The 10,333-nt window shown below is 45.2% G+C and overlaps 1 protein-coding gene across 1 annotated transcript in view; it reads right to left on the bottom strand.

Moving 5' to 3' along the window:
- The window catches only part of Manba (mannosidase beta), a 70,544-nt gene that overhangs the window by 59,227 nt on the left and 984 nt on the right, over positions 1 to 10,333 (bottom strand). The window lies entirely within an intron of this gene.

Here is a 10,333-nt window from a genome sequence, read left to right as displayed (position 1 = left end):
GGAAGAGAAGGAAGAGGAGGAGAAGAGAAGGAAGAGGAGGAGAAGAGAAGGAAGGAAGGAAGGAAAGAAGGAAGGAAAGAAGGAAAGCAGAAAGAAATCTATTATCTAGAACAATCAGTAATTGTAGCACTACTTTTCAAATCTATTGCACTGGGGCTGGTGAGATGGCTCAGCAGTCACTAGTTCTTACCGCTCCTGCAAAGGACCCAAGTTTGGTTTCCAGCACTCACACCAGGTGGCTCACAACCAAACATGACTCCAGCTCCAGGGGAGCCAACACCCTCTTCAAGCCTCTTCAGGTTCCTGAAGACAGGTGGTACACATAATTTCACAAAAGTGCATGCGTGTACACACACACAAATAAAAATACATAAAAACACTTCTATCCTTTTCACACACGTGAGTGCGCACACACACTTGCATGCGTGCATACACACACACACACACACACATTTTGTGCACACTCTGTTTTATTTCTTTGAGACAGGGTTTCTCTGTATATCCCTGGCTGTCCTGGAATTCACTCTATAGACCAGGCTGGCCTCGAACTCACAGAGATCCACCAGCATGGTAGATAATGAGTTTTAGGAGAGCCAGAGGTACGCAGTGAGATCCTGTCACAAAAAAAAACAAAACAAAACAAAAGAGAGAGAGAGAGAGAGAGAGAGAGAGAGAGAGAGAGAGAGAAACACTGTCTCGAAAAAAGGGAAAGAATAGAAAGAAAGAAAGAAAGAAAGAAAGAAAGAAAGAAAGAAAGAAAGAAAGAGAGAGGAGGGGACCTCAATTGAGAAAATGCCTCCATAAAATCAGGTTATGGACAACCCTGAAGAACATTTTTATACTTAATGATTGATGGGGGGAAGGCCCAGCCTATTGTGGGTGGGGGACACCCCTGGAATGTTGGTCCTGGCATCTATAAAAAGCAGTTGGGCAAGCCATGAGAAGCAAGCCAGTAATCAGCACCCCTCCATGGCCCCTGCATCAGTTCCTGTCCTGTTTGAGCCCCGGCCCTGACTTCCTTTGATGATAATCTGTAACATGGAAGCATAATCCAAAAAATAAACCCCTTTCTCCCCAAGTTTCTCTGGTCATGGTGTTTCATCGCAGCAAGAGAAACCCTAAGACTGGGCTGGGCATCATTTCCTCAAGGGCAGCAACTCCAGAGTAGAAGAAAAGCCCAGTGTCATCTAAGTTCCACCAAAATGAGAGCTGAATGACCACACTTGACGGTAGTGGCCATCTGGACATCTGTCCAGTGTCCCCACCCAGAAAGAAACACCACAGCGTCCCAGGGCAGTACACTAAGATCAAGGTTCCTGCCTATAGCATATCACTCCGAAATAGGGTGGTCTAATAAGCTGCTGTGGGAAAAAGCAAGAAGTGAGATTTAATGCTGCCAAACAGATTTTTATTTTAAGTTCTGCTTAACGATGAGGCTCTGTTACATGCGTGTTTAAACCCCAACTAACTTGCCTCCTGTTGTGCTTCTTCTGAACACAGGACTGAGCCTTCCCTGTGAATAAACACAGAGTGAATATTTCAGGACACGGGCTGGAAGAGAAGCTTAATCATCAGCTTGTCCAAGTGTCTCTACTCAGCCCTATTTATAGCTGCACGGTGGACTTAAACCAAGACGGTTAAAAATACCAGGAAAAAAAAATACCAGGGAACTGTGAGGGCAGCTCAGCCAAGCCCCTCAACAGGCTGAGCCCCAGAAATACTAGCTATCTGGCTGGCAGGGCTTGGATCCCCTGCCTGTCTCTCGGCTACTTGTAGAAAGTTACATGGTAAGCTCAAAGAAGGTAATCATGCTACACGTATTTTTCTGTATACAAACCGAATTTACAGGTTAATTTCTCCCTCTTGGATGAGTCCAATTTTCTTTTTTCATTTTACTGGTGTAGGGAGGTGGGTATAAGTTCTATGGCACACACGTAGAGGTCTGAGGGTAACTTGGAGTTCTTTCCTCCCACCGTGTAGGGCCCAGGGATTGAACTCAGAAAACACATACCTCTTGCCAGCCATATTCCAACTTTTTTTGTTGTTGTTGTTGTTGTTTAAACTAGGCTGTAAGCACAGTTAGAGAGGTGGCAGAAGTTAGCTACAAATTCAGTGGGAAAGCTCTTGTCATTCCAGACACTGGTAACAGGACACAGAGGCAGACTATAGCCTTCTGAGGGGTTAGTGTCAAGACTTGGTGTGGAATCTCCCATGCTTAGCCAATTACTAAAAAGTTGTTCCAGGATGGTCTGAGTGAGCAGTGTCTCCAGTCACACTTCGTGGTGGTCACACCGGCTACTGTCTGGCTCTCTGGTCCATAAATACCTTCTAAACATTCTGTTCCAGCCTCTTTCTGAAATCTGTTACTAAGCACACATGGTAGAGATCAGCTGAATTTCTCCAAACAGAATACCGAGCTGTACAGGCCTCGTCGTGACACAGCATGGCACAGCTTCCAAAAAAAAAAACCCCACTACATTGGTACACCAGTTGGCAGAGAGAAACAGGAAGATAGGGAAGCTCCAGGCTTTGGAGGGGGCAGGACAGAACACCCTACACTCAGGGAACACATCGTTCAGCATCCTTTCCCTACGCTACTGACGACTGGCCTCCAAAATCACTTTCAAAGGCAGGGGAATTTCAATCTTTTGATAGTGCAACATAATGTAATCTACAAGGGTTGCATTCAGGAACTATGCCGTCCAATTGCAAGTAAGTAAATAAATAACTCATACAAAACGTCTCACAATGTTTTAAGCAAATTTTCAATTTTGTGTTAGACCATACTCATAGTAACTTTTTTGTGGCCAATGTAGCTCATGCACCATCTGTACATATCTAGATATCTGGGAAAAATGATGGGAGGCTAAAGGCCCCCAGAACTGCCCTTGGAAACCCCCATTTCTTAAGAAGCCGCAAACTTTGGTTGTAGAACATAAAGAAGAAATGGAACTGACCTGAACACTTCCCCCTTGCTGGCTAGCTTTTATAGTGCGGGAAGGCACTGTCTGGGCTTCTGGGGGAGACCTGGCTCCAGTGGCCTTATGTAGGAGCAGACCCTGCGTGCTACATTATAGACTTAACAGATAGAACGCGCCCACCGGTACAATAGTGGCATGGCAGTTCTGAAGGTAACCAGCCACTTTCTGACTGGGTTCTGAGGCCTGTTCCACAGGAGTCAATGTCTGCCTGTACTGAAAACCTGCTACTTTGCATGCTGATTAAAAATAAAGCAGGGAAGCCGGGTGGTGGTGGCGCACGCCTTTAATCCCAGCACTCGGGAGGCAGAGGCAGGCGGATCTCTGTGAGTTCGAGGCCAGCCTGGTCTACAAGAGCTAGTTCCAGGACAGGCTCCAAAGCCGCAGAGAAACCCTGTCTCGAAAAACCAAATAAATAAATAAATAAAGAAAGAAAGAAAGAAAGAAAGAAAGAAAGAAAGAAAGAAAGAAAGAAAGCAAGCAAGCAAGCAGGGCCAGGGAGAAGGTGCCGCTGCCACCGGCGCCCTCTGCCGAGCCTGACCGGCTGACTTCAATCCCCAGAAGCCACCAGGTGGAAGTAGAGTACTAACTGCCGCAAGGTGTCCTCTAGCTTCCACACGTGTGCCATGACGCACACATGCACACAGAGCACATTTATACAAAGTACATACATAAATGTGTGATTTAAAACTTTAATAAGGTAAGAAAAGGTTTTCAAAACTACACATAGAGAGTACAGACTTGAGTCCCACATGTACTCATAACAAACGTGTCCATATGCTAAAATTACAGTCAAAAGAATCAGTTTTTGGTTCTTAATAAGGGGAATATATTATGGAAAAAAGTCTCAGAGGCTCAGATTATATTTATCATAGTTATTCTAAAAGCTAATCAAGCAACTTAATTTGGCTTCAGATTAACTGACCCGCTTTGAGCCACATCAAAAGTCTGAGTCCTGCTTAAAGTGAACAGCAGTTCAGGGACACCTCTCGTGACCCAAAGAGAGCCATGCAAGCTCTGAGTGCTAAGCAAGCCCGCGAGTCCTCCGATCCAGTCTAGCCTCCCAGGTGGGCACACATATCTACATCATGAACATGCCTTGTTGAGTATCAGTTTATAGAGGAGGAAGCTGAGAGCTCCAAAAGGCGAAGAGAGTTTCTCAAGTCTCACACTCCTGTGCCTCATGGAATCTGCAGCAACAATAGTAGCTGGAAGATGCTGCCTGGGACCCTACCGGGTAGGCACTGTTAACATTTGCTACGGCAGAATTCGAGGCTCAAAGTCAAACAGCTGTTGAACCCCGGAACGGTGACTCACCCCAGGGAGATCTGGCTTGGCATGCTTCCCCATGACCCAGCACTTAGGCTGGTGTCCCAGACACCACTGATAATCACAGTGTCGGGGCAAATTAAGAGCCACGAGACAACCATGTCGTAGGTGAGTCCCTGAGTAAGTTATTTGTAGCTGATATTTAGCACACTTACATCATCTAAGCATGTGGTGTTGCGTGTCTGTGATCTCATCACTTAGGAAACTGAGGCAGAGACATCACAGCAAGTTCAAGACTACATAGTGAGATCCAGGCCAGCCTGAACTGCAGAAGGAGATTCTGGGGTTTTTGTTTGTTTGTTTGTTTGTTTGTTTTAAGAGAGAGAGAGAGAGAGAGAAAGAAACAAAGCTGGATATGGTGGTATATGCCTCTATTCCTGGCACTAGAAAAGCTAAAACAGGAGGATTGCCATGAGTAAAAGGCAAGGCTACATGAGTTCAAGATCAGCTTCTACATAGCAAAACACTGTCAGAGGGAAAGAGGAAAAGAGAGTGGAAGGAAGCTTGGCTGGTCCCTTCCTCCTCTTAAAATGTATGAACACTAGCCTCTGCCACACTCTGCCACGCCATGCGCCCCCACAGGTCTAAAACAGCAAAGCCCGGTGACCTGAATTTGAGACCTGCAAAACCGGGAGCCAATGTGAGCCTTCGGTGTTTCCAAGATGACACAAGGCCAGCAGGCATGGCGGGAGAGACAGGTGATGATACTGGGGACAGGTGACCACACAGAGACGTGTGGGCTCAGAAGCTGGAGAGTGGGTACCTGGGTGTTCATTCAATTATTGGGGTTTAAAAAGCAGAAATACAGGGGGCTGGAGAGATGGCTCAGTGCCTAAGAACACTTGCTGCTCTTCCAGAAGACCCAAGTCTGGTTCCCAGCACCCACATCTGACAGCTCACAACTACATGTAAGTCCAGCTCCAGGTGATCCAATGCCCTCTTCTGGTTTCCATGGCCACCACACACAGACATTAGTATACACGCAGACATTTAAAAAGATACTTAAAAATCACAAATACGTGTGTGCATATAACCTTTTCTGTGCTAAGCACTAATGTGCTAACATCAATGGGATGCTAAGCCAATGGAAACCACATGAAGGTTTTAATGGGGTTTATTCAGAAAATGGTGTGTTCGCCAAACTTCAGCTGCTCCATTGTCGACTTTCATCTTCACCTATAATTCTCAAAGGACCTCTACTTACTTACTTACCTTTACCCAAGGGTACATGGGTATAGACTGTGAGTCAATCTGAAACCCGTTTTTCTAAAATCCTTCTATTTGTAAAAACTGCTCCATTGACCTGCGCTCTAGATGAAAAACAAAACTCAGAGAGACCTCTTATTTTTCTACCAAAGTGAGTTCAATTGAACCTCTTATTTTTCTACCAAAGTGAGTTCAATTGAACCTCTTATTTTTCTACCAAAGTGAGTTCAATTGAACCATTTTCTTAGGTTACTACTATACACCAAGGGTACTACAAAGGGCAGCCAGGGGCACAGGTATAAGGACTTAGACCCTGGACTGTAGTATGACAGTGAGTTCTGGTTCTGGAGCTCAGGAAATTTGAGAAAAGGTGAGGAAAGATGCCCCGAGCAATTGCTAACTGGCTGAAGGGTCAGGACTGGACTGTGCTGGGCCTCCTCCACAGACAGTGATGCTGTTTCTGAGATGAAGGCTGGAGAAGCAGACTAGTCAGTTTTGAACGTTCTAATTCCTAGCTTGGCCAGACTGCCTGTGGGATCCATTTGAAGGGCAGAAAACATACACACACGTTCAGCAGGCTGACTCAGGGGATAAAGGCACTTCCCATACAACCAGAGGTCCAGAGTTCAATCCTCAGAACGCACAGAGTGAAAGGGAGTACTAACTCCTTCAGTTGTCACCTGACCTCAATATGTGCCCCATGACTCATGACTCAACCCTGCAATAAGCAAAAATGTAATAAAATTTTCTTAGAAAGAAAATGCAGGGCAGCAGTGGTGTGTACTTTTAACCCCAGCACTTGGCAGGCAGAGGCAGGCAGATCTCCGTGAGTTTGAGGTCAGCCTGGTCTACAGAGCTAGTTCTAAGACTGCCAAAGCTACACAAAGAAATCCCGTCTTGAAAAACAAACAAATAAAAAAGAAAGAAAGCAAAAAGCTTTGAAGGCCTGTCTGTCCCCCACCCCAACCCCAGCATCCACACCCCCATACCTATGCTCCCTACCCCCTCTCTGGGATGGAGAAAGTATTTCTCAAGGATCATAAAGACTGGGGAGGTGAAGATGCTCGGAGCTGTTCTCGGCACAAAGAGAGCATTCAGTCACGATAGCTAGCATTTCTACTTGCATAATGACCCAGAAAACTTTCTACGACTTATCAAGTTCCAGGTTAGCATAAAATAATGGTCATAGAGTATCACTATTTGGTGGGAGGGGGAGACAGGCAAACCCAGATAAGATAGATACCTATGTGTGTCTATAAAGAAGAAATACAAGAAATTGTTAGTTGTGATTGTTTCCGAGAAACCAGTGATCTAGAAGACAGCCATAGCCCTGGGGCTGGGAAGATGGCTCAGAGGGTAAAGGGGTAGCTGTGCTAGCCCACAGCTAGAATTTCCTCCTAGAACCCACAGTAGAGGGGAGAACTGACTCCCCGGAGCCGACTCTCCAGCTCCAGCAGTCTTTATTTAGATAAAAATACCTGACAGCTCCTTTACTCTGATACACCTAGAGGAAGGAGATTCTAAAGAGGAAACGCTCAGTCAGCTTCGAGACCATCAAGGTCAGTCACCGAGTCTCTCTGTAAAGACAAAGTTCCACGTAGCAGCAGCTGGGGAACAAATTACTGATACTCTGTAAGGCTCCTCTTGGTCCTACCGCTCCCATCCCATCTGTAAACAAACCCAACTTCTGGCTCTACATTCAAGATGTGCACCCACAGGCTACGCAAGCCAGTTGTGCTGGCACAGAATCCTAAAGAGGACGCTCCCCTACAAATTCAAGGCCATTCTGGGCTACCGAGTGACACCTTGCTTTGAAAAACAAAATGGGGGTGGGAGGGGCAGCAAGATAGTTCAGTAAATAAAGGCGTTGGCTGTCTGATCCCTGTATTCCGTGTGGGAAGGAGAAAATCTACTTCTGCAAGTTTTTTCCATGCACGCACGCGCGCACACACACGCGCGCGCACACACACACACACACACACACACACAGCAAAATTTAACAACAACAAAACCCACAAACCATTCCCTTCATGTTCTTGTTCCAATACAGAAATCTCCCAGCCTCAAAACTGCAAGTGTCCCATAGCTGGCCCCATGCTTCAGTCACTGTGTACAGGAACTAGGACAGTGTCCTTTTACAAAGTAAAACCAACCCTGCTTCTCCAAGTCACAACACTCGACAGTTTCCCATCTCGTGCAGAATAAAGTCCAAAGTGTCCTATACATGGTCACACCTTGGAAATCTTTGAACTTATCTTCCTTCCACGGCTCAAAGCCTTCTGGTCTCTGTCCTTCTTATTAGTGGAACCAGTGAGGCATGTCAGTTCCTTCTGGCCCACTGCCGCCCTGTTCTCTACATGGCTAAAAATGTGTGCCACCTTTACAATGGAAAAGCTCTGTACTGAGAAAAATCCGTATAAAAATGACTATCTCCAGCAACTTAAAAGGAGAGGGGGGCCGGGCGATGGTGGCGCACGCCTTTAATCCCAGCACTCGGGAGGCAGAGGCAGGAGGATCTCTGTGAGTTCGAGACCAGCCTGGTCTACAGAGCTAGTTCCAGGACAGGCTCCAAAGCCACAGAGAAACCCTGTCTCGAAAAAACAAAAAAAAAAAAAACAAAAAAAATAAAAATAAAAGGAGAGGGGGTGGCTAGAGAGATGGCTCAGCTGTTAAGAGCACTGGCTGTCTTCCGGAGGTCCTGGGTTCAGTTCCCAGCATGGTGACTCACAACCACCTGTAATGAGATCTGGGGCCCTCTCCTGACACGCAGACATACATGCAGATGGAACACTAAACATAATAAATAAATCTTTTAAAAAATCAAACAGAAAAACTAGCAACTTTCCAGCCTTCTCTGCCTTTTACCTCCTGAATGCTTTTTTCAGCGTACCCCCTGTGCTGTAATTTATTAACCTGGTAACTGTCTTTCTAGATTGTCCCACGGGAGCAAAGCTTTTTCTTTACTGTTGAATTTCAAGCACTTAAAACCGTGTCTGCTACAAATCCGAGGCACTAAATGAATACAGGGTAATTAATTAGACAAATGGAAACAGAAATAAGCGACTTTCCCAAGATAAGTTTCAAGTTCATATCCGGTCCAGTGTCTGTGCCAAGCAATAGAATGTTTTTGAAGACCAACACTAAACACGGATGCTATAATAACACAGGGTGCAATGTCACCTCTTTCAGCTTGGATAAATTCTTCTCTAATTCACTAACCGCCCTTCTTCTATCCCACTAGGACTCCAATCCACTTTATCTGAATTTAACTTTTCTAAGAATCTGTGAAGAGGTCGCAAGGCCTTGTCAATTACTCCTGTGAAGAAGAGTTAGCTATTTCACAAGCCAAGCAAAGGCCTGCAGTTAGAAAGAAACAAAGTTTCTCCTTGCTGTGTTGCCCAACAGCACAGGACAATAATCTGCTTTGCTAAAGTTCTGATTTCCTGTTGGCTTAATTCAATTAACAAAAGGAGACAAATTGAGACTGTAGATAGAAACCAAAGTAAGCTGTGGCCTGCCACACACACACACACACACACACACACACACACACACGCACACGTGTGTTTTGCTTTTTATTTTTTCTCATTTGCATACAAAGAATTGGGTTTCGTTCTGGCGTTTCCTCCCATTTGTTTTAGTTGTTTCTCTTCCCATTCTCCCCACCCTTGTCCCTCCCTCCCCTCTCCCGTCTTCCCTCTTCCCCTCCATTTCCCCACTCCTCTTATTTTCTCTCCTCTTCCCTTCCTTCCTGCCTTCCCTCCCCTTTCCCTCTCTTGTCCTCTCCTCCCATCCCCCCTCTTCCTTTCCCCTGTCCCCCCTCCTCCCCTCCCAGTCTCTCTTCCTCTTTCCTCCCTTGCGCCCCCTCACTTCCGGTCACTCCTTTCCACTTCCATGTTACGCGTCACTTTTTACCTTCTCATATATAATCTGTTAACTAAGAACACACTAGTTAAGTTTCAGAAAGATTTACCTAAAAGGTACACTAGACAATGTTCATTGTAAATTATTATATTCACTTTCCTTCTGATATATGCAATGAAAAGAAAACAAAAACAAAAACAGACTGATGTGAGTACTCTATCAGAAATTTTCCATAAAGTTTGACTACTTTAGCATTTAGGGAAACTACAGACGTCATCACAACAGTCAAAGACAGTTTGTAGGGGGGGGGGGTATAGTCCAATGGTAGGGCACTTGCCTGGCACACATAAAACTCTACGTTAAATCTCTAGAGCCGTGCACGCATGCGCAGGCACACACACAATTTAGCCATAAAGAAAAATGTAATTAGGCCATGCATGGTAGTGCACGCTTGTATATCTCTAGCACATGAGAGGCAGAGGCAGGAGGATCAGAAGTTCAAGATTACCCTCAGTTTTATTAGGAGTCCAAGGCCAGCCTAAACTACATAAAATACTTTGTAAAAAAAAAAAAAAAAAAAAACAAAAGAATGGAAATTGAAATGATCACTTTAGGTAAAATAAACCAGACTCAGAAAGATAAATGAACATGACATGTTTTCACTCATGCTGAATCTAGTTTAAAATAAATGTATGATATGTATATAGGACACTACAGTGGGAAAAAACCTACTTGGAAAGAGGGAGGAATCACCTGGAGACAAGACAAAGAAAAGAATGAAGATTAGCAGAATACATGGTACACTCACGTGACAGTGTCGCAATGAAACACTGCTTCAAATACCCCATTTAAAAAAATCAAAACAGCCGGGCGATGGTGGCGCACGCCTTTAATCCCAGCACTCGGGAGGCAGAGGCAGGTGGATCTCTGTGAGTTCGAGACCAGCCTGGTCTACA

The sequence above is a fragment of the Microtus ochrogaster genome, chromosome 21 (assembly GCF_000317375.1).
Source record: "Microtus ochrogaster isolate Prairie Vole_2 chromosome 21, MicOch1.0, whole genome shotgun sequence".
In the NCBI taxonomy this organism is placed as follows: domain Eukaryota; kingdom Metazoa; phylum Chordata; class Mammalia; order Rodentia; family Cricetidae; genus Microtus; species Microtus ochrogaster.
Note: the sequence above shows the minus strand (reverse complement) of the source record. Positions and strands in the feature narration are given on the sequence as shown.